At 44.4% G+C, this 23,657-nt stretch overlaps 1 protein-coding gene across 1 annotated transcript in view; it reads right to left on the reverse strand.

The window, feature by feature from the left end:
* cfap77 (cilia and flagella associated protein 77) overlaps positions 1-2,482 on the reverse strand; it is an 83,073-nt gene extending 80,591 nt beyond the window's left edge. Inside the window, exon 1 of the mRNA XM_084176184.1 lies at positions 2,395-2,482. The gene's annotated coding sequence lies outside the window, so the exon portion shown is untranslated. The remainder of the gene's footprint in view (positions 1-2,394) is intronic.
* Between the last annotated feature and the right edge of the window lie 21,175 nt (positions 2,483-23,657).

A 23,657-nucleotide genomic window follows, 5' to 3' on the forward strand; every position in this document is an offset into this window, starting at 1 on the left:
CGAGAGTTGCACCCCTCCTCAAAAAACCTACACTCGATCACTCCGATGTCAACAACTACAGACCAGTATCCCTTCTTTCTTTTCTCTCCAAAACTCTTGAGCGTGCCGTCTTTAGCCAACTCTCTTGTTATCTCTCTCAGAATTACCTTCTTGATCCAAACCATTCAGGTTTCAAGACTGGTCATTCAACTGAGACTGCTCTTCTCTGTGTCACGGAGGCTCTCCGCACTGCTAAAGCTAACTCTCTCTCCTCTGCTCTCATCCTTCTAGACCTATCTGCTGCCTTTGATACTGTGAACCATCAGATCCTCCTCTCCACCCTCTCCGAGTTGGGCATCTCCGGCGCGGCTCACTCTTGGATTGCGTCCTACCTCACAGGTCGCTCCTACCAGGTGGCGTGTCGAGAATCTGTCTCCGCACCACGTGCTCTCACCACTGGTGTCCCCCAGGGCTCAGTTCTAGGCCCTCTCCTATTATCTCTATACACCAAGTTACTTGGCTCTGTCATATCCTCACATGGTCTCTCCTATCATTGCTACGCAGACGGCACACAATTAATCTTCTCCTGTCCCCCTTCTGATAACCAGGTGGCGAATCGCATCTCTGCATGTCTGGCAAGACGGAGCTGCTCTTCCTCCCGGGGAAGGACTGCCCGCTCCATGATCTCGCCATCACGGTTGACAACTCCGTTGTGTCCTCCTCCCAGAGTGCAAAGTATCTTGGCGTGACCCTGGACAACACCCTGTCGTTCTCCGCTAACATCAAAGCGGTGACCCGATCCTGTAGGTTCATGCTCTACAACATTCGCAGAGTACGACCCTACCTTACACAGGAAGCGGCACAGGTCCTAATCCAGGCACTTGTCATCTCCCGTCTGGATTACTGCAACTCGCTGTTGGCTGGGCTCCCTGCCTGTGCCATTAAACCCCTACAACTCATCCAGAACGCTGCAGCCCGTCTGGTGTTCAACCTTCCCATGTTCTCTCACGTCACTCCGCTCCTCCGCACACTCCACTGGCTTCCAGTTGAAGCCCGCATCTGCTACAAGACCATGGTGCTTGCCTACGGAGCTGTGAGGGGAACGGCACCTCCGTACCTTCAGGCTCTGATCAGTCCCTACACCCAAACGAGGGCATTGCGTTCATCCACCTCTGGCCTGCTGGCCCCCCTACCTCTGCGGAAGCACAGTTCCCGCTCAGCCCAGTCTAAACTGTTCGCTGCTCTGGCACCCCAATGGTGGAACAAGCTCCCTCACGACGCCAGGACAGCGGAGTCACTCACCACCTTCCGGAGACACTTTAAACCCCACCTCTTTAAGGAATACCTGGGATAGGATAAAAGTAATCCTTCTACCCTCCCCCTACCTCACAAAAAATAAAATAAAATAAAAATATATATTTTTATATATTGTAAAGTGGTTGTCTCACTGGCTATCATAAGGTGAATGCACCAATTTGTAAGTCGCTCTGGATAAGAGTGTCTGCTAAATGACAAAAATGTAAATATAAATGAATGAGTAGGTGTTCTAAAACTTTTGATGGTAGTGTATATATACTGAGATCATGTGACAGATCATGTGACACTTAGATTGCACACAGGTGGACTTTATTTAACTAATTATGTGACTTCTGAAGGTAATTGGTTGCACCAGATCGTATTTAGGGGCTTCATAGCAAAGGGGGTGAATACATATGCACGCACCACTTTACTGTTATTTATTTTTTCGAATTTTTTGAACCAAGTTATTTTTTTCATTTCACTATTTTGTGTATGTCCATTACATGAAATCCCACAAAAAAATCCATTTAAATTACAGGTTGTAATGCAACAAAATAGGAAAAACGCCAAGGGGGATGAATACTTTTGCAAGGCACTGTATTTATAGATGGATTCATCAATGTATAATTTGTATTTATATGCCTTTGCACTTTGTTGATGACGCTCTATTTATTTATCTATCATATTTTTCCATAAGGAAACGTTTAAGATAAAATGATCATATACTGTAATGGTTGAGTTTGTGTAGAGGTTATTTTTTACTGAGCTTTAGTAGAAGGATAACCGTAGGTTAATTGCCATCTAAGCATTTATTTACATAAAACCATGTTCCCAATGTTATAAAATAATGTTACTACACTAGACGCAAAAAAAAGCTTTCCGCAGATTTTAAGCAGAAGTCCCCGCAGATTCCGTTTGGGTTTGGTTATGATCAAGAACTAGCAAGCAATCAGCAGCAGCCTAGGCCAGGGTCAACAACGTTACTATACAACTGATGAAAACCATTACAAATTACATAGTTTCAAAATAATATAAAGTTATTGATATCAGAGGCAAGACCTGCAATTTAGTTTTTTGTAGCTAGTTTACAAACTAAGAAATCGACGACATACATACCCCTTTACTTCCCGTTGGTATCTTATGTTGTTATGGAAACGAGACGCCAAACATTGATGAAAAGAGTACACCAAACCAGAGATATTAAAAATAGGAATACGGTTGGGCAATGACTGGAGGAACATATAACCTGTCTACCTAGCAGACTGTCGACCAATCGTGTTCACGTTGTCATGCTGCGTCACGCGGTTGCTTAACTAATCGTCACGCAATCCCTTCTCAAAGTCAGGGTATGAGTCGAGAAACCTGCCTATTTTCCTCGAAAGTACATAAGGTCACGATTCCAAAGCTATACGGTATTCTCAGAGAACAATTTAATTAACTAATATCTCGGAAAATATTTGTAATGTTGTACTTCTTGTTGACGACATTCATGCTAATATTTGGTTTTTGATCTAGCGCCCAATTGACCTCCATTCATTTTTTGAAGGACAGCTCTACTTGTCCCAGAATCGCCCAGAATGCACCGCGCGTCCCATTAACGACTCATGGGCAACGTACATAATGGGCGTTAATATGATTCCAAAGGAGTTTCCCATCTCCTCAAAAGTACCGACTCTGAGTATCTCTGACCAAACTGTGGGTTGCACCTCCGTCACTAGGTCGCGTCATTGCCATTGTCATCAACGTTCTACAGACGCTCAGCGATGTTGATGCTCAAAAGTAGAACGGGGGCTAATGTCTTTGAACCGGTGTAGATGCCAGATCTGACTGCCGACAGTCTGACTTAACGTCGCGTGGATCTGTGCCACAAATAAACGCTTTGGATGCTGATTCGCTGCTTCTCTCCCACAACTCCGCCGCATAGTTACTGTTCCTATAACTAACAAGCGCATGCGAGCAGTTCCAGGGAAAAGGGGAGACCAATCAGGCAAGCAAGATGTTGAAACGAAAGCTAGCAATATGAAGGCTAATGAGTAGCTCTAGCTAGCTAGCAGGCTTAGAGACTGTAGCTGTCTATGGTGAGAGGCAACTGTTTGTTCTGCTAACTGGCTAGCAACCCGCTTTACTGTATAATTTAGCTTGATCAACAAGCGATGTGTCTTTGAATTTTTTTTAAAGAGGAGTTGTGTATATAGCTAATCCACTAAATTGAGGGGTTGAGGTGAAGACTTAATAGTTGGGAGTTTCAAGTGCTGTAGGATGGTTGTGGTAGGTAGGAAGGTTTGTGGTTTCTGGAAGGGAGATATTAGGATACACATAATATAAAAAGTACATGAATGATAAAGTAGTGGCAAATATAGTGACTAATATATAGGGAATGTTAGAACTGAGCATAACTGTAAAATAGTGGACCCAATGTGGCCAAGGTGGGAATGAAGAGGATCCTAATTTATAGGGGGAAAAAGCCCTCTCTGGACTACCAACTAATGACATTGAGCCCAATGTTCAATGAAAAGAGCATTGCATTGTATTTGCAGAGAGTCTGAACTATTTATATTCTAGGTTTGATAGTCTGAACTTTAGTACTGAGAAGGATGAGCTGTTGTGTGGACTTTTATCATTAGCACAAGAGGAAAATCGATTTGGTAATAGTGGAAGTATTGTTGCATTAAAGGGTCAATAAGCAGTTGCTACATACATTTTTTGACTTATACATTTTTTTTATTTATTATTTATTTATGGTTTGGGATGAGTCGGACGGCAGAGTGAAGGAAAAGCAGCCAACAAGTGCTCAGCATATGTGGGAACTCCTTCAAGGCTGTTGGAAAAGCATTCCAGGTGAAGCTGGTGGAGAGAATGCCAGGAGTGTGCAAAGCTTTCATCAAGGCTGTCACATCAGCCTTCGCTTTGTCTCCCCCTCTTGTCCAGCTCAGGCGTTCGGCGTCGCCGGCCTTCTAGCTGCTGCTGAACCTGCTGCTGGCAAACGCCCTTCACTCATCAACCCCAGACTTGTCTCCTCATCATTACACACACCTGGTTCCAATCCCCACTGTATCACTGAATATATACAATGAGGGGAAAAAAGTATTTGATCCCCTGCTGATTTTGTACGTTTGCCCACTGACAAAGAAATGATCAGTCTATAATTTTAATGGTAGGTTTATTTGAACAGTGAGAGACAGAATAACAACAAAAAAATCCAGAAAAACGCATGTAAAAAATGTTATAAATTGATTTGCATTTTAATGAGGGAATAAGTATTTGACCTCCTCTCAATCAGAAAGATTTCTGGCTTCCAGGTGTGTTTTATACAGGTAACAAGCTCTTAAAGGTAGTGCTCCTAATCTCAGCTTGTTACCTGTATAAAAGACACCTGTCCACAGAAGCAATCAATCAATCAGATTCCAAACTCTCCACCATGGCCAAGACCAAAGAGCTCTCCAAGGATGTCAGGTACAAGATTGTAGACCTACACAAGGCTGGCATGGGCTACAAGACCATCACCAAGCAGTTTGGTGAGAAGGTGACAACAGTTGGTGCGATTATTCGCAAATGGAAGAAACACAAAAGAACTGTCAATCTCCATGCAAGATATCACCTCGTGGAGTTGCAATGATCATGAGAATGGTGAGGAATCAGCCCAGAGCTACACGGGAGGATCTTGTCAATGATCTCAATGCAGCTGGGACCATAGTCACCAAGAAAACAATTGGTAACACACTATGCCGTGAAGGACTGAATTCCTGCAGCGCCCGCAAGGTCCCCCTGCTCAAGAAAGCACATATACAGGCCCGTCTGAAGTTTGCCAATGAACATCGGAATGATTCCGAGAAGAACTGGGTGAAAGTGTTGTTGTCAGATGAGACCAAAATGGAGCTCTTTGGCATCAACTCAACTCGCCGTGTTTGGAGGAGGAGGAATGCTGCCTATGATCCCAAGAACACCATCCCCACCGTCAAACATGGAGGTGGAAACATTATGCTTTGGGGGTGTTTTCTGCTAAGGGGACAGGACAACTTCACCGCATCAAAGGGACAATGGACGGGGCCATGTACCGTCAAATCTTGGGTGAGAACCTCCTTCCCTCAGCCAGGGCATTGAAAATGGGTCGTGGATGGGTATTCCAGCATGACAATGACCCAAAACACACGGCCAAGGCAACAAAGGAGTGGCTCAAGAAGAAGCACATTAAGGTCCTGGAGTGGCCTAGCCAGTCTCCAGACCTTAATCCCATAGAAAATCTGTGGAGGGAGCTGAAGGTTCGAGATGCCAAACGTCAGCCTCGAAACCTTAATGACTTGGAGAAGATCTGCAAAGAGGAGTGGGACAAAATCCCTCCTGAGATGTGTGCAAACCTGGTGGCCAACTACAAGAAACGTATGACCTCTGTGATTGCTAACAAGGGTTTTGCCACCAAGTACTAAGTCATGTTTTGCAGAGGGGTCAAATACTTATTTCCCTAATTAAAATGCAAATCAATTTATAACATTTTTGACGTGCGTTTTTCTGGATTTTTTTTTTGTTATTCTGTCTCTCACTGTTCAATTAAACCTACCATTAAAATTATAGACTGATTATTTCTTTGTCAGTGGGCAAACGTACAAAATCAGCAGGGGATCAAATACTTTTTTCCCTCACTGTATACTCCCTCTGTCATTTGTCTTTGTCAGTCATTTTATATGTTGCTTGTTTTCCTGAGAGGAATCTCTCCTACTTTTTCCTGAGTACTTTATATTTTGCACTGTGGGTTTCGTCCCGCTTTAAACTATGGTGCTTTAATAAATTCTGTAGTTCTAAACCGGCGACTGCCTCCTGCCTACTCCTCTACACTTGTGACAAAGGCAAAGGGTGGCTATTTGAAGAATCTCAAATATAAAATATTTTTTGATTTGTTTAACACTTTTTTGGTTACTACATGATTCCATATGTGTTATTTCATAGTTTTGATGTCTTCACTATAATTCTACAATGTAGAAAATAGTACAAGTAAAGAAAATATCTTGAATGAGTAGGTGTGTCCAAACTTTTGACTGGTATTGTACATATACATAGCGCATTCGGAAAGTGTTCCGACCACTTGACTTTTTACACATTTTGTTAGGTTACAGCCTTATTCTAAAATGTATTAAATATATTTTTTGTACTCATCAGTCTACACACAATACCCAATAATGGCAAAGCGAATGTATTACATTTATTGAAGCACCTTTGGCATTGATTACAGCCTCAAGTCTTCTTGGGTATGACGCTACAAGCTTGGCACACCTGTATTTGGGGAGTTTCTCTCATTCTTCTCTGCAGATCCTCTAAAGCTCTGTCAGGTTGGATGGGGAGTGTCGCTGCACAGCTATTTTCAGGTCTCTCCAGAGATGTTCGATCAGGTTCAGGTCCTGGCTCTGGCTGGGCCACTCAAGGACATTCAGAGACTTGGCTGTGTGCTTAGGGTCGTTGTCCTGTTGGAAGGTGAACCTTCGCCCCAGTCTGAAGTCCGGGGTGCTCTGGAGCAGTTTGTCATCAAAAGTGATTGTCAACGCAACCAAATATCAACATTTTAAAGGGGATTCATCTTCTGCCACTGACTAAATTTGCAAGAAAAATGCTTTGTCATTATGGGGAATTGTGTGTAGATTGATGAGACAAATATATTTTTTTAAATCCATTTTAGAATAAGGCTGTAACGTAACAAAATGTGGAAAAAGTCAAGGGGTCTGAATACTTTCCGAATGCACTATATTTCACATTTTTTCAATATCATAGGCAGTGTGGTTCATAATACCGGTATACAGTCAAATGTAATATCTAATCTTTTACATTGAAGTAGGCCTATGTATCAAGTTTCAGGTTTTTATTGTCACGTGCACAAGTACAGTGAAATGCCTTTCTTGCTTGCTCTTTCCCAACAACGCAGTAATGAATATCAGTAGTAGGCCTACTATAAAATAAGTCAAGTAGAACAAAAACACACGAGAAATAGACCGTAGCGATCTTAGCATGTAAATCATGGTGGGGCAACAAAAATACAATGTTTTCATGCATCCCAGCAAAGTCGCTACACAACTCAACACTAAACAATTCATTAATTGCACTATAACGGTGACAAATGGTGCCCACAAACTGTTAGGGCCTACATAAAGCTGTCCTAACAGCAGAGCTGTCACGATCGTCTATAAAAGGAGCAGACCAATACGCAGCGCGTTGAGTGAACATGATGACTTTAATAAAGAAAGCACGTAACTACAAAACAAAAGACGATAGTGAAGTCCAACAGTGACAAAATACCGACAGCTGACACTCGTTACCTCCGATTGGGAGTCACACGACACCACAATTAACTCACCCAAAACACAACCAACCGAATACACCCTATACAACAAACCCCACAACAAAACCCAACAAAACAAATACACCCTGGCTCAAATACAAAAGTCCCGGAGCCAGAGTGTCACAGTACCCCCCCCTAAAGGTGCGCACTCCGGGCGCACCAGCATACAGTCTAGGGGAGGGTCTGGGTGGGCGTCTGTCCACGGTGGCGGTTCTGGCCCTGGTCGTGGTCCCAACCCCACCTTAGTCACCACCCGCTTCCCTAGCCTCTTCCACATGACCACCCTCCAACTTACCCCACCTGGATTTAGGGGCAGCACCGGGCTAAGGGACAGCACCTGGCTAAGGGGCAGCACCGGACTAAGAGGCAGCACCAGGATAAGGGGTAGCACCGGGCTAAGGGACAGCATCGGGCTAAGGGACAGCCCCGGACTCAATGGCGGATCCTGGCTGGCTGGCTCTGGCGGATCCTGGCTGGACGGCTCTGGCGGATCCTGGCTGGACGGCTCATGGCTGGCTGACGGATCTGGCTGCTCATGGCTGGCTGACGGATCTGGCTGCTCATGGCTGGCTGACGGATCTGGCTGCTCATGGCTGGCTGACGGATCTGGCTGCTCATGGCTGGCTGACGGATCTGGCTGCTCATGGCTGGCTGACGGATCTGGCTGCTCATGGCTGGCTGACGGATCTGGCTGCTCATGGCTGGCGGAAGGCTCTGGCTGATCCTGTCTGGCGGAAGGCTCTGGCTGATCCTGTCTGGCGGAAGGCTCTGGCTGATCCTGTCTGGCGGAAGGCTCTAGCGGCTCCGGTCTGGCGGACGGCTCTGAAGGCTCATGGCAGACGGGCGGCTTAGCAGGCTCAGTACAGATGGCCAGTTCAAGCGCCTTAGGGCAGACGGGCAGTTCAGACCCCGTTGGGCAGACGGCAGACTCTGGCCGTCTGAGGCGCACCGTAGGCCTGGTGCGTGGTGCCGGAACTGGAGGTACCGGGCTGAGGACATGCATCTCAGGGCTAGTGCGGGGAGAAGCAACAGGGCATGCTGGACCCTGGGGGCGCACATAAGGCCTAGTGCGGAGAGCAGCAACAGGACGCACAGGACTCGGGGGACACACAGGAGGCTTGGTGCGTGGTGTAGGCACTGGTGGGAAAAGGCTGGAGACACGCACCCTACAGCTAGTGCGTGGAGGAGACACAGGGCTCTGCAGACTTACAGGAAGCCTAGTGCGTGGTGTAGGCACTGGTGGTACTGGGCTGGAGTGGAGAGGTGGCGCCGGAAATACCGGACCGTGCAGGCGTACTGGCTCCCTTGAGCACTGAGCCTGCCCAACCTTACCTGGTTGTATACTCCCTGTCGCCCGACCAGTACGGGAAGGAGGAATAACCCGCACCGGGCTATGTAGGCGAACCGGGGACACCATGCGTAAGGCTGGTGCCATGTAAGCCGGCCCGAGGAGACGCACTGGTGGCCTGATGCGTTGGGCCGGCTTCATGACATCCGGCTCAACGCTCAATCTAGCCCGGCCGATACGTGGAGCTGGAATGTACCGAACCGGGCTATGCCTGCGTACAGGAGACACCATGCGCTCTACTGCGTAACACGGTGTCTGCCCGTACTCTCGCTCTCCACGGTAAGTCCAGGGAGTAGGCGCAGGTCTCCTACCTGACTTCGCCACACTCCCTTTAAGCCCCCCCCCAAGAAATTTTTGGGTGGTACCCACGGGCTTCCAGCCTCGACTCCGTGCTGCCTCCTCATACCACCTCCTCTCGGCTTTAGCTGCCTCCAGCTCTTCACGAGGGCGGCGATAGTCTCCCGGTTGTGCCCAAGGACCCTCTCCAGCCAGTATCTCCTCCCATGTCCAAGAATCCTTCGGAGCTGGGTCCTGTTGCCGCTTGACACGCTGCTTGGTCCTCTTATGGTGGGTTTTTCTGTCACGATCGTCTATAAAAGGAGCAGACCAATACGCAGCGCGTTGAGTGAACATGATGACTTTAATAAAGAAAGCACGTAACTACAAAACAAAAGACGATAGTGAAGTCCAACAGTGACAAAATACTGAACCTGGAACAAAAACCCACAACCCTCATGAGAACACAAATAGTTTAAATATGGCTCCCAATCAGAGATAACGAGCCGACAGCTGACACTCGTTACCTCCGATTGGGAGTCACACGACACCACAATTAACTCACCCAAAACACAACCAACCGAATACACCCTATACAACAAACCCCACAACAAAACCCAACAAAACAAATACACCCTGGCTCAAATACAAAAGTCCCGGAGCCAGAGTGTCACAAGAGCTTTCTTTTCAGCACCATGGAGTGAATCCTTACACCTGGCTATCAGCGGAGCCTTGTCTGACAGCGAAACAGTTAATTTAGCCTAATTTATTGCCTTTTTAAAAATACATAGCTGATATGGCTGACTTGCTTAAACAAATGTGGTTTCTACTGACAATTGAGATGTACAAACTATGGCATAAGGGAACGATGAGTGGATAAGAGGCAATCCGTAATTTTGATTAAGACATTAATGAGCGAGTTAAGACGGACATAGTCAGTATAAGTATTTGTTCAGCACTTTTTAAATGTACAGCAACAGAATTCAGAACATGGGCCATTCTTACAGTATTCTCCCTGTACACCAAGTCAGAACCGTAGAATAAATGAAGGGGGCATGTAAGCAGACAATGAAAGCTCGTACAATATTCAATGATTACATTTCTCTAAAACAGGCTATAGGCTACATGTGCACCACCAAGTCAGAGCAGTAGGCTAAGTTATGAGGGGGAAAGGGACCAAATTATTAGGGTGAGGCACATGGGCTACTAACAGCTTACTACATAACATACACTTAGTATTACTTTCTTAGCTACAGTATACATATCTCCCTGGCATAATACATCATTTATGCAGCAGCATACAATACATTTTTGGACTCACCTTGTTGTGCTGTGCTCACTTGAACAGGAAGGTGGCGCGGCGATCCTTCTTGTGGGCAAATTTTGTCATCAAACTTTGTCATCAAAGTCTGGCATTCTCTGGATTTATGGTTCTTTCAAGACAACTGGGAACTCTGAAAAAAACAAGGTTGAATCATGACGTCAGTGATCTTCAGGTCGGAGCTCTAGAAAGAGGCCAGAGTTCCCGACTTCGAATTCCGAGTTGGATGACCGTTCAAACGTATTTTCCCAGTCAGAGCTAATTTTCTTCTGACTTCCCAGTTGTCTTGAACTCACTGAAGTCTGAGATTTCCCATTTCTGAGTTTCCAGTTGTTCTGAACGCGGCAGAAGTCATGCTGGGTTGACAGCATGGCCAATGTATTTAACCTTTTATGGCCAATGGTGTTGCATGTGAATGTTTATCCTTTGAAGCTTGGAAAAAATACCCTTAAACCCAGACTTGGACCACACACTCTCTCCACTGAATAGCAGGCTAGTGATTGCTTTGCAATGCTTGCAGTTAATTCCTTCCAAACCATTCATTGTTAAATTTGCGATTTCCAACTTGTTGTGTAATGTTTATGTCCAATGGCCGATGAGCACCGATATGTTTTATCTATAATTCATCTTCATATGACAAGGATTGAAAAGGATTTGCCAGTAGATTGCCGACTTGATTCATGATGATGACTGCTTTGAAAGTATGACGTTGACATGATCAGTCCAATCAAAGTTACGGTAGATATAACGTGATTTGACGTCATTTTATCTGTGGTCAATGACCTTGAGCCTTCTTGGATTTTTTACATTGTTTGCAAACTGATATGTGACACGTATTAATGCCAAAATAACATGCAAAACAGGCAAAAATGACGGGTCGCCTCTGCTGCCTCCACTGGTTCTATCTCCCCATCAAGTCCCACACACACAGCAACTTGAATTCCTTTATTTACCATTATGTCTTTATGAAAAGCCATCTGACCATAGGGTCTTGAAGTGTTTGTACCCTCTTTAGCCATGGATATTGCCTGAGCCTGCTGGTCATATATGATCCTGATTTAATACTGGATGGGAAACCGACTGTTGCTCTTTCCTTACTGAAATGGTGAATAAAGGGACGACTATGAGTTCAATGTCAATTAAGACATTGTTTGAGAATGAATGTATGCTTTTTCTGAGATGACCATTGTGTCCTCTGTTGTACAGCAAGTCAAATAAAGGTTCATGGGAACTGGAAGTGCGTAATGATTTCCTGAAGTTTGAGGTATTTTTGTCATCAATTATTCCATAACAAGGCTAGATGAGGCTAGATGTCAACAAAACCACACACAACTGTAAGGCAACTAATCAATCACATTGCTACATGACTGGTCAGACTGCAGACTATTTAATCAATGAAAATATGGATTTCTTGGCTGAATTAAGGTTTCATTAAAGTTTCAAAAGGGACAAACACCTACACAATAAAAGGAAGTTTATCAAACACAGTCATTGACAGGAAAAGTAATTGACTATAGACGGGTTGGTTGTTTAGCAACAAAACAGACGGGGTTGGCTTAGACAGTTGACAACATGTAAACTGTATTTCGTCTTCAAATGTTTATTGATAACATAAATACATTTCGCACAATGAGCGCTTTGTATACAAATACAAATAAAAACTTTAAAGAGTTAAGGAGTTTGATGGATGTTGGCACAAAACTAGAAGCTGCTCTCTTAGATTTGAATAGGAGAGCTCTATACCTGCGCCCCGGAGGGTTATGGGGCTATACTGGTCATTCAGTGTGTGTCTTATGTCAAATGCTATTTGTTGTTACCCCTTCTTCCTCACTCGTTTTTTGTAAATGTCACTGAGGGGTTCCTGGCTTGCTCCGATCTCCTTCCCACTGATTCTTATTACCCTGTTCAATAGGTTCTGACTTGTGTTCCCTAAAGCAGGGGTTCCCAAACGTTTTCACTCAGGCCCAACTTTCCAGTACATTCGGAAGTGAAATGGCGGCGAATAGTATGGAAGAAATGGAGAGAAGGTTGGAGAAGCAACAGCTGTGCTGGAATGCGATCAATATGGGTGACCGTTCTGATGATATGGAGCTGGAGGATGAGGGTCAAGGATCTGAATGGTCTGTAGTGGAAAGACATAGGAAGACGAGAGATCATGATACTGAAAGCAGTGGAGCGTCTAGTGTAGAAAGCAAAAATAGGGTCAAGGTAGGAAACTAGTAATGTGTCGGAGTGGAGTGGAAAGTTGTGAGGCTGTTTGATGAGACCACAGGGCCTCATTTACACCCTGTCCGACTAACTAATGCCGTAGAGAAAGAGATAGGTGATGTTAAACGAGCCCGGTTAATTGGAAATGGTAGATTGCTAATATTTTGTGGTAGCCAGGCTCAGCAAGGGAAGATTCTGCAAATGTAACAGCTTAATGGGAAGAAGAATAAAAGCAATATCTATGTCTACAGATGATATTAAAGAAAATGTGAAGGGAGGCAGAGTGATTGAGGCCAAAAGGTTGATCAGTAGGAAAGAGGGTCAAAGAAGTGAAAGCTTATCAGTGATGCTGAGGTTTGAGAAAGTTTTGCTGGGAAAATTACAGATAGGATTCCTTAGTTTCAATGTTAAAGAATTTGTCCCATATGCACTGTGGTGTTTTAAATGCCAAAGAATGGGACATGTAGCTGCTCAGTGTAAAGGAAAGAAAAGATGTGCCAAGTGTGGTGGGGAACATGATTACGGGGAATGTGGAAGCAATGTGAAGGTTAAGTGCTGTAATTGTGGGGGAGAACACAGTGCAGCATTTGGTGGATGTCATGTTCAGAGAGAGGCTAGAGAGGCTCAGAGATATAGGATCAGTCATGATGTATCTTATGCAGAGGCTGTAAGACAGATTGGTAGAACTACAGTGCGGACTGATGGGGCTTACATGGATGTACCTGTAGTAAGTGGACCTACTCAATACGAATCGGTTTGTGGAAAGCAGAAATGCCAGGTTGAAGGTTATTGTGAGACAGCAAAAGAGATATTGGGAGATGTGGAGATGGGGTCCAGTTAAAGTGCTATAAGTGTGGGGGCGCCCATAGTGTAGCGTATGGGGGTTGTGCAGTGATGAAAAGACAGGTGGAAGTGCAGCAGGTGAGGAGTGAGCGTAACATCTCGTATGCAGAAGCAGTGATGGTAGTTCACGTAGAAACAATTGGGGTATTCCAGGGCAGATCGGGATGCAGTTTGGGCGTGATGGAGGGAGCAGAATGGGGGAGAACACAAGACTGGTAGAACAGAAAAATGACAATGGAGGACTAAGAAGATAAAGATCATAGTGGAGCAGGCAGTGAGGTATCTTGGGATCACAGGACTGACATGGGAAAATGTACAGGATGACCTCAATAAGATTGAGAATCAGTCTAGCCAGGAATCATGTATTGGTTAATTTTCATTATGGTGTTAATCCTTCAATGGAATGCCAGAAGTTTGATGGCTAATGGGCAAAAGTTCAAACAGTTTCTTGAGGAGTTACCAGTCAAACCTGATGTGATATGTCTCCAGGAGACATGGCTAAAACCTACTCTAGATTTTGTATTACAAGGTTATGTTGCAGACCGTAGAGATAAGGTGGCAGGGGGAGGAGGAGGGTGTGCTACCTTTATAAAGCGTGGGATCCCATATAGGTGTGTGGGAGAGGGAGTGGAACAGGAGTATGTAGTGGTAGAGGTGTGGTTGGGAGGGAGGGGGGGAATATGGTAATAGTGAACTTTTACAACCTGTGTAAGAGACTGGAGTTGCTGGCCCTTGGGAATGTTGAAGGTCAAGATAGGAGACGGGTAATGTGGTGTGGGGATTTTAATGCTCATAGTACACTCTGGGGAGGGTTACGGACTGATGTAAACTGACAAGTGTTGGAGGAACTACTGGATGAGAAAAGGCTTGTGAGTCTTAATGACGGCCGGGGAACCAGGATTGATCTAGTAACTGGAAATAAATCTGCTCTGGATCTTACTTTGATCTTAAATTCAATGACTGGCAGATGTAGTTGGGAGGTTTTGGAGGAATCTACAGTGGGTAGTGATCACTATCCTGTCATGTCTACTGTAGGATTGAGGGAGGAAGAATCAGTAGGAAATGGATTGAGGAGATGGATATTTGGGAAAGCAGAGTGGGGTCAGTTTCAGGAGTTGAGTGAACAGGAGCCGTCTCAGGTAGATCTTAATTCAGATATAGAAACAGTCAATGATGGAATAAGAGGAGCAATAGTAGGGGCCGGAAGGCAGGTGATTCCTATGGGGACAGGGGGGAGAAAGGGTAACGCTGTTCCCTGGTGGACTGAAGAGAGTAGAGAAGCAGTGTAGGAACAGGGCTTTCAGAATGTTGAAAAGGTCCCAGAATTACCAGCACCTGATTCAGTATAAACAAGCACAAGCAGTAGTAAAGAGGATCATTAGGACAGCTAAGAGGGAGTATTGGCGCCGGTTCTGTGGAAACATAGGCAGGAGCACTCCTGTGGGAGAGGTTTGGGGGATGATTAAGAGGATGAGTGGGGTCAGAAGAGATTGGGATCTCCTTGTGCTGAAAAGTGGGGAGATTGTTGCAGTGAGAGATATGGAGAAGGCAGAGATGTTAGCCCAGGCATTTGTGAAGGTGCACAGCTCAAATAATCTGACAGAAGACAGGCAGTGTGGGAGAGAGCGGGTCAGAGGAGAACATCCAGGGGTCCTGGATCAGAGAACGATGGTGGGGGATACATTGAATGGCCCTTTTACATTGGCTGAGATGAAGAGAGCAATAGCTAAAGCTGGGGTAACATCTCCTGGGAAGGATGAGATGTGTTACATCATGATGGCTCATCTCAGTGACACTGCAATGGGGAAAGTATTGGGCCTTTACAATAAGGTGTGGCAGGAAGTGACATTTACATTTTAGTCATTTAGCAGACACTCTTCTCCAGAGCGACTTACATGAGCATTTAGGGTTAAGTGCCTTGCTCAATGGCACATCGACAGATTTTTCACCTAGTCGGCTCTGGGATTAGAACCAGCAAACTTTTGGTTACTGGCACAACACTCTTAACCACTAAGCTACCTGCCTGCCTGGAAGTTGGAAGCAAGCTGTAGAGGTGCCGATATGGAAACTGGGGAAAGACCCTACTAGTCCTTCAAGCTATAGGCCGATAGCGTTGACATCTCATGTATGTAAACTTTTGGAAAGGATGATAACGGAAAGGCTGACTTACTTCCTGGAGAATAGAGGACTAATGTCACCAGATCAAAGTGGGTTCAGGAAAGGCAGGGGAACGATGGATCCTGTACTGTGCCTTGAGTCAGTCATACAGAAGGCACAGGCATATAAGGAGGTGGTGATAGCCGTTTTCTTTGATGTAGAGAAGGCCTATGATGTGATGTGGAAGGAAGGCCTACTTATCAAGCTGGATAACATGGGGGTTGGAGGAAGGGTTTTTAACTGGATAAAGGATTTTATTTTTGGGCGATCAATTCAAGTGAGGGTGGGGAGCTCTATGTCAGAAAGCTATGAGGTAGATAATGGTACCCCCCAGGGAAGTGTCATTAGTCCTTTACATTTACATTTACATTTACGTCATTTAGCAGACGCTCTTATCCAGAGCGACTTACAAATTGGTGCATTCACCCTATAGCCTATATTTTATTTTTATTTTTTAGGGGGGGGGGGGGGGGGTAGAAGGATTACTTTATCCTATCCCAGGTATTCCTTAAAGAGGTGGGGTTTCAAATGTCTCCGGAAGGTGGTGAGTGACTCCGCTGTCCTGGCATTGTATTTAGCTGCTACAGTACAGCTAGCTGGTCGTGTTGGCTAGCTAGCAATGGCTGCTGTGTTGACTTTGTTTGAAAAACGGCGGCGCTGCGAACAAATGTAGCTGGCTAAAAGGATATTGTATCTAGTTGCTACCGTTGCTAATAGCTGGCTAAAAGGCTAAATAGCTGGCTAAAAGGATATTGTATCTAGTTGCTACCGTTGCTAATAGCTACTCGCCAGCTAGTCCAGGAGGTGAGTTAGCTAGCTAGCTAGCTTCGTGCTACACCCGGCACCGCCGAATACAATGCTAACCTACAATAACTACCCACAACAGCCCACGATGCCTACCTACAATACCTAACTACAATCTAAATACATAATTTAAGCCTTACTCGACAAAGCCCAAGCTATGTATAAAGCCAAACTTACCCGACGCCAGCTGTCTGGGTGGCAGACAAGAAGACATTTGTCTTCTGCAATCAGTAGCTGTAATTAAGTACAGTAGCTACTAACTACCTAACGTTAATGCCTCAGATAATGAGGTTAGAAAAACAGCTGAATGGTAGGTAGCTAGCTGGCTTAATTACAGGTACCCTTTGTTGTTCTCCATTATGATTGACGATGTATTCTCTCAGGTGAGACCTGATATTAGGAGGTACAGTGAGGGGAAAAAAGTATTTGATCCCCTGCTGATTTTGTACGTTTGCCCACTGACAAAGACATGATCAGTCTATAATTTTAATGGTAGGTTTATTTGAACAGTGAGAGACAGAATAATAATAAAAAAAATCCAGAAAAACGCATGTCAAATATATTAGAAATTGATTTGCATTTTAATGAGGGAAATAAGTATTTGACCCCCTCTCAACCAGAAATATTTCTGGCTCCCAGGTGTCTTTTATACAGGTAACGAACTGAGATTAGGAGCACACTCTTAAAGGGAGTGCTCCTAATCTCAGCTTGTTACCTGTATAAAAGACACCTGTCCACAGAAGCAATCAATCAATCAGATTCCCAACTCTCCACCATGGCCAAGACCAAAGAGCTCTCCAAGGATGTCAGGCCATGTACCGTCAATTCTTGGGTGAGAACCTCCTTCCCTCAGCCAGGGCATTGAAAATGGGTCGTGGATGGGTATTCCAGCATGACAATGACCCAAAACACACGGCCAAGGCAACAAAAGGAGTGGCTCAAGAAGAAGCACATTAAGGTCCTGGAGTGGCCTAGCCAGTCTCCAGACCTTAATCCCATAGAAAATCTGTGGAGGGAGCTGAAGGTTCGAGTTGCCAAACATCAGCCTCAAAACCTTAATGACTTGGAGAAGATCTGCAAAGAGGAGTGGGACAAAATCCCTCCTGAGATGTGTGCAAACCTGGTGGCCAACTACAAGAAACGTCTGACCTCTGTGATTGCCAACAAGGGTTTTGCCACCAAGTACAAAGTCATGTTTTGCAGAGGGGTCAAATACTTATTTCCCTCATTAATAATAATAATAATATGCCATTTAGCAGACGCTTTTAACAAAAGCGACTTACAGTCATGCGTGCGTTTTTTTGTGTGTGTATGTATTAAAAAGCAAATCAATTTATAACATTTTTGACATGCATTTTTCTGGATTTTTTTGTTGTTATTCTGTCTCTCACTGTTCAAATAAACCTACCATTACAATTATAGACTGATCATGTCTTTGTCAGTGGGCAAACGTACAAAATCAGCAGGGGATCAAATACTTTTTTCCCTCACTGTAATTGTTTGCGGATGATTACCCATACAGCCAGAAGAGTTCAAGAAGCGATTAGTGAAGTAGAGCAATGGTCCCTCAGGTGGGGCTTCATGTTTTCAATTGAGAAAACACAGACTGTGTTTTTTTCTGGAAGGAAAGTCGAGGAGGAAATATACTTGAAATTGTATGGAAGGAATCTGGAGAGGGTGGGAGGGTTTAGGTTCCCGGGGGTCTGGTTTGACACTCGAATGACCTGGGCGGAGCATATTAACAGAGTAGTTGTCAAAGGAAATAAAATATTGAATGTGATGCGTTTCTTGTCAGGAATGGAGTGGGGAGCAGATAGAATGGCATTGAAAATGATATATATAGCTCTGTTAAGGTCATCAATTGATTATGGAAGTATAGCATATGGATCAGCAGCTCAGACATCTTTAAAAAAGCTAGATGTTATCCAGGCCCTAAGAATATGTTGTGGAGCACTGAGGACCTCCCCGGTGGCAGCGATGCAGGTAGAGTTGGGAGAGATGCTGTTAAAGTTAAGAAGACAACAGCCAGCCATGACATATTGGGTAAATCTACAAGGACATCAAGTTATACATCCTACAAAAAAGGTACTCCTAGAGTGCTGGGAACAAAATCTGAATACAAGCATTGGGTGGATAGGCAATTCCATGGCGAGAGAGATGGGGTTGTTTGGGAGGGAGTTTAGCCCCTCTGTGGTTCTTCCTTCTATCCCACCTTGGTTTCTCCCTCAGCCAGTGATAGATCTAGGGTTGCTTGAGAGGGTGAGAGATGTTGACGAAGGAGTAGATTCAGTTGTAAGTGAACATTTAAGAACACAATACTATGCTTTCTTGAATATATTCACAGATGGATCTAAGGACCCTAAAACAGGGAGGACAGGTGCAGCTTTTAGTGTTCCTTAGTTTAAGGAGGCAGTGACGAAAAGAGCAACGGATCATTTATCTGTTTACACAATGGAGTTGTTGGCCGTACTATTGGCTGCAGAGTGGGTGGGGGAGGTGAGGCCAGACAGGGTAGTCATCTGCTCTGACTCCTGTGCAGCACTGATGAGCTTAAATTCATGTGTGTCTCAGAGCAGACAGGATGTACTGTATGAGGTTTTGCAGTGTTTGTATAGGGTGAAACAGTTGGGGATATTTGTTATGTTCCTCTGGGTACCAGCTCATGTGGGAGTAGAGGGGAATGAGGAAGTGGATATTATTGCCAAGCAGGCTCTTAAACATCCTAATGTTGAGATGGAATTGTCAATCAGTAAAGCAGAAGCCAAGGGATTAATAAGAACAGTGGTTAAAAATAAGTGGCAAGAGTTGTGGAACAGGGAGAGAAAGGGAAGACACCTGTATAAGATCCAGGAAAAGGTGGGGGCAGGGAGGTCCTCAGGCCGAGAGAGAAGGTATGTAAAAATGTATGCGCACATGACTGTAAAATGGCATATTATTATTTATTATTATAAGGGAGGAAAATGTAGTCACAAGGCTGAGACTGGGACACACAAGGCTAAATAGTATATTGACATTGGTTGGGAAATATCAGACTGGGAGGTGTGATCATTGTCAGGAGGAGATGGAGACAGTGGAACATGTTCTATTTCAGTGGCAGAAATATCTGAGAGAAAGGGAGCGATTGTTATTAGATTTGAGGAGTAATGGGGTTGAAGAGCCAGGATTAAGTGAACTGCTGGGGAAATTTTCAGGGGATATAGTATTTCATTATGTATTTCGTTTCCTTAGGGGGACCAGATTATTGGGTAGGATTTAGACCAGGGGTGTCAAACTCATTTTAGCTCAGGGGCCACATGGAGGAAAATCTATTCCCAAGTGGGCCGGACCGGTAAAATCATGGTATATATAACTTAAAAACAACAACTTCAGATTGTTTTCTTTGTTTTAATACTATCAACATAAAACATAAAGCTGGAGCCTGAGGACAGTGTGTCCAAAATAGTACAAGCACAACATCACTATTAATCATAAAACACCTGAAGTTTATTTGAAAATTCTAAAGAAAAAGAACACACAAACACACAATGCCTCAGTGATTCACATAACTGTTTCACAGATCACAGAACTATATCAGGGTGTCATTTCTCAGGCAGAAATGTAGATACAAATAATGAAATCCTGTTCCCCAAACAAGTGCAAGAACCACAGAGTCAAGAATAGGTTAAATATACAAATAAAATAAAATCAATTAAAAACAATAGCACATCAACATAAAAACATATAAACATAAAGCTGGAGCCTGAGGACAGTGTGTCCAAAAGCACAACATCACTATTAATCATAAAACACCTCAAGTTATTTGAAATTCTGAGGACAAACAACACACAAACACACAATGCCTCAGTGATTCACAGAAGTATATCACAGATCACAGAACTATATCAGGGTGTCTCATGCAAGCACTTTAAGTGGGGTTGCATAGTTTATTTGACTCCTGATACCTGGCATCTTTTAGCTTTCACCAGCGCATCAATATCAGGGGTCACATCCTGAGTAGCAGCCAACTTCAGGATGTGATTCAAGTGCTTGTGCGTGAGCCTTGAGCGCAGCTTTGTTTTATATGCTCATTACAGAGAACTTGCTCACAAAGATATGTGGTTCCAAACATGCACAACAGTTTTGCAGCGAGGGCTGTCAAGTTGGGGTAACCTGGCAAGAGATTCTGATAAAAAGTGTCCAAGCCAGCTGCGGCAAATTTGCCCTTCAAATCCGAGTCACACTGCAAGTCTATTATTTCAAGTTGGATGCTGACGGGCAGATCAGAGGGATTCACGGTGAATGGCGAACAAAAAACGTTGAAGTCTTTCTCCAGTTCACCAAAAATCTGAAAGTGTTGCTCAAACTCCCTTAACAGTCCCGTTATTTTATCTTTGAACCGCTTCATGTCTGCCACATGTTGGGTCGCGCACACATTTTTCAGACAGGGGAAGTGAGCTGCATCACCACCGGCGAGTTGCGTCTCCCACAATGACAGCTTCAACTTGAAAGAATGTATGCTGTCATAATACTGCGTGGCAACTTTGTTGCGCCCTTGCAGCTGTTTGTTCAAGTTATTCAGGTGCTCTGTAACATCCACCATAAATGCAAGGTCCTGCATCCATTCTGCGGAATTAAATTCTAACACTGGTTTGCCCTTTTCTTCCATGAACTGTTCAATTTCTTCTCGTAAATCAAAGAAACGCCTCAGCACAGCACCTCGGCTTAACCATCTTACCTCAGTGTGGTATGGCAGGCCATAGATGTGGTCTTTCTCTCTGAGAAGGCTGTCAAACTGACGGTGATTCAGGCTTCTGGATCGGATGAAATTAACAGTTTGGATGACCACCTTCATGACGTTATCCATCTTTAATGACTTGCAACACAAAGCCTCCTGGTGCAAAATACAGTGAAAAGTCCAAAAATCACGTCCTCCATTTGCAGATTGCACTTTCTCTCTGAACTTTGTCACAACGCCTGCTTTTTTCCAGATAATTGAGGGCGCACCATCTGTAGCCAGGCTGACAGCGCGGGACCAGTCCACTCCGACCCTGTCCAGCGCGCCGACGAGTGCAGTGAAAATATCAGCTGCTGTCGTTGTATCTGTCATCGGCACCAACTCCACGAACTCCTCGGTGACGGTCAATGTGTCATCAACTCCGCGGATGAAAATGGCCAGTTGTGCAACATCTGTAATGTCCGTGCTTTCATCAATTGCAACCGAAAACGCAATAAATGACTTTACTTTTTGCTTCAACTGGCTGTCCAAATCCACTGAAAGATCGGAAATCCTGTCTGCAACTGTGTTTCTTGTCAGGCTGATATTTGCAAAAGCCTGGTGCTTTTCAGGGCACACAATCTCTGCTGCCTTCATCATGCATGTTTTTACAAATTCACCCTCACTAAATGGTTTTGAAGCCACTGCGATTTCATTAGCAATGAGGTAGCTAGCTTTCACTGCAGCGTCACTGATGTCTCGGCTGTGAGTAAACACAGACTGCTGTTTCTTCAGACCCACCAACAGTTCATTCACCTTCTCTCTTCTCCGCTGTCCTTGAAAGTTGTCATATTTGTCGGCATGAAGACTCACATAGTGGCGACAAAGGTTATATTCTTTCAGCACTGCAACATGTTGTGAACACACCAAACATACAGCTTTCCCATTCAATTCCGTGAATAAATAGAAGGATGACAATTTTTCTTGGAACACTCTGCACTCTGCGTCCACTTTTCTCTTTTTTGACAGAGACATATTGGGGCAATGAGGGTGCCAAAGCACATAATGTTAAAAGTAGAAGCCGTAATAAATATCACGGGCAAAACAAAGTAGCTCATCCGGACTGGCTGCACTTGCTTGACCTATTTGCTCTGCCCCGGTATAAACAGTTTGCTTGCTTAACACAATTGCTATTGCGCCATCCAGTGGACACAATTGGAACAGCAGTTTATTTTATTGAAAAATTGCAGCTCATTTTTATACTTTACAAAATCATCTCGCGGGCCGGATTAAACCCGTTTGCGGGCCTAATCCGGCCCGCGGGCCGGACGTTTGACACCCCTGCTCTACGTTTTTCTGAATCTCTCCACATTGCTTCACAGGCTAAATGTTCTTTTGAAGCTGCATGCTTATTTAAGCCCTTGCCTGTTCCAATTGCATGCTTCCAATCATTAAATCCCTTAATGGAGAAGTTCGCGTCCGATGATACAGATTTGAATTTCCTGCACGCATAACAAAATGCGGAGTCCTTTTCCACCGAGTACTCAAGCCAGTCCCTGTTCAAATACCAGCTAGAGGAAAATGATCGTTTTTTTTAACCAAACATTTTGACTGAATATTTCCTCAACACAACCTGTTTGGGTTTGTCCATGCCGAGGTCACTCATACCCACTGATTCAACAGGCAGTTGTGGCCCAAATGCTGCCCCGGACTCCACGGAGCTACTAGCATCAGGCTCAGACTGTCGTCCAGGGTCTCCTTCTCCAACTACAACATCAGGAGGCGTCGGTGTCGTATCCAATTTGGCAGAGGAGACTGTTGGTGGGCTTTTCAACCACTTACGGATATATATGACGAACTGAAGCGAGTAAGCCGGCGAAAACTCATCCAGCTTTCAAAAATGCACGGTAACTGTTGAGCGGCTACACTGACGTAGGATACGTCACGTACGTAGCCTAACTTTCTTTTTATTAAGGCCGTGATAGGCTGTTGCAGTGTATATTCCCATCAATCAAACAAAATCACACCATTGTTTCTTTATATTTTTAATGTTTTAATGATAAAGAATGCAACATTAATGCAACACAAAATTAGCAACTATTATAATATATATATATTTTTTTTTGTTGACATTTACATTTACATTTACGTCATTTAGCAGACGCTCTTATCCAGAGCGACTTACAAAATTGGTGCATTCACCTTACAGCCAGTGGGATAACCACTTTACAACACATTTTTTATTTTTTATTTTTTTTGTGGGGTGAGGTAAGGGGGGGTAGAAGGATTACTTTATCCTATCCCAGGTATTACTTAAAGAGGTGGGGTTTCAAGTGTCTCCGGAAGGTGGTGAGTGACTCCGCCGTCCTGGCGTCGTGAGGGAGCTTGTTTCACCATTGGGGTGCCA

This window comes from Coregonus lavaretus (assembly GCF_964263955.1).
Source record: "Coregonus lavaretus genome assembly, chromosome: 14".
Lineage (NCBI taxonomy): Eukaryota > Metazoa > Chordata > Actinopteri > Salmoniformes > Salmonidae > Coregonus > Coregonus lavaretus.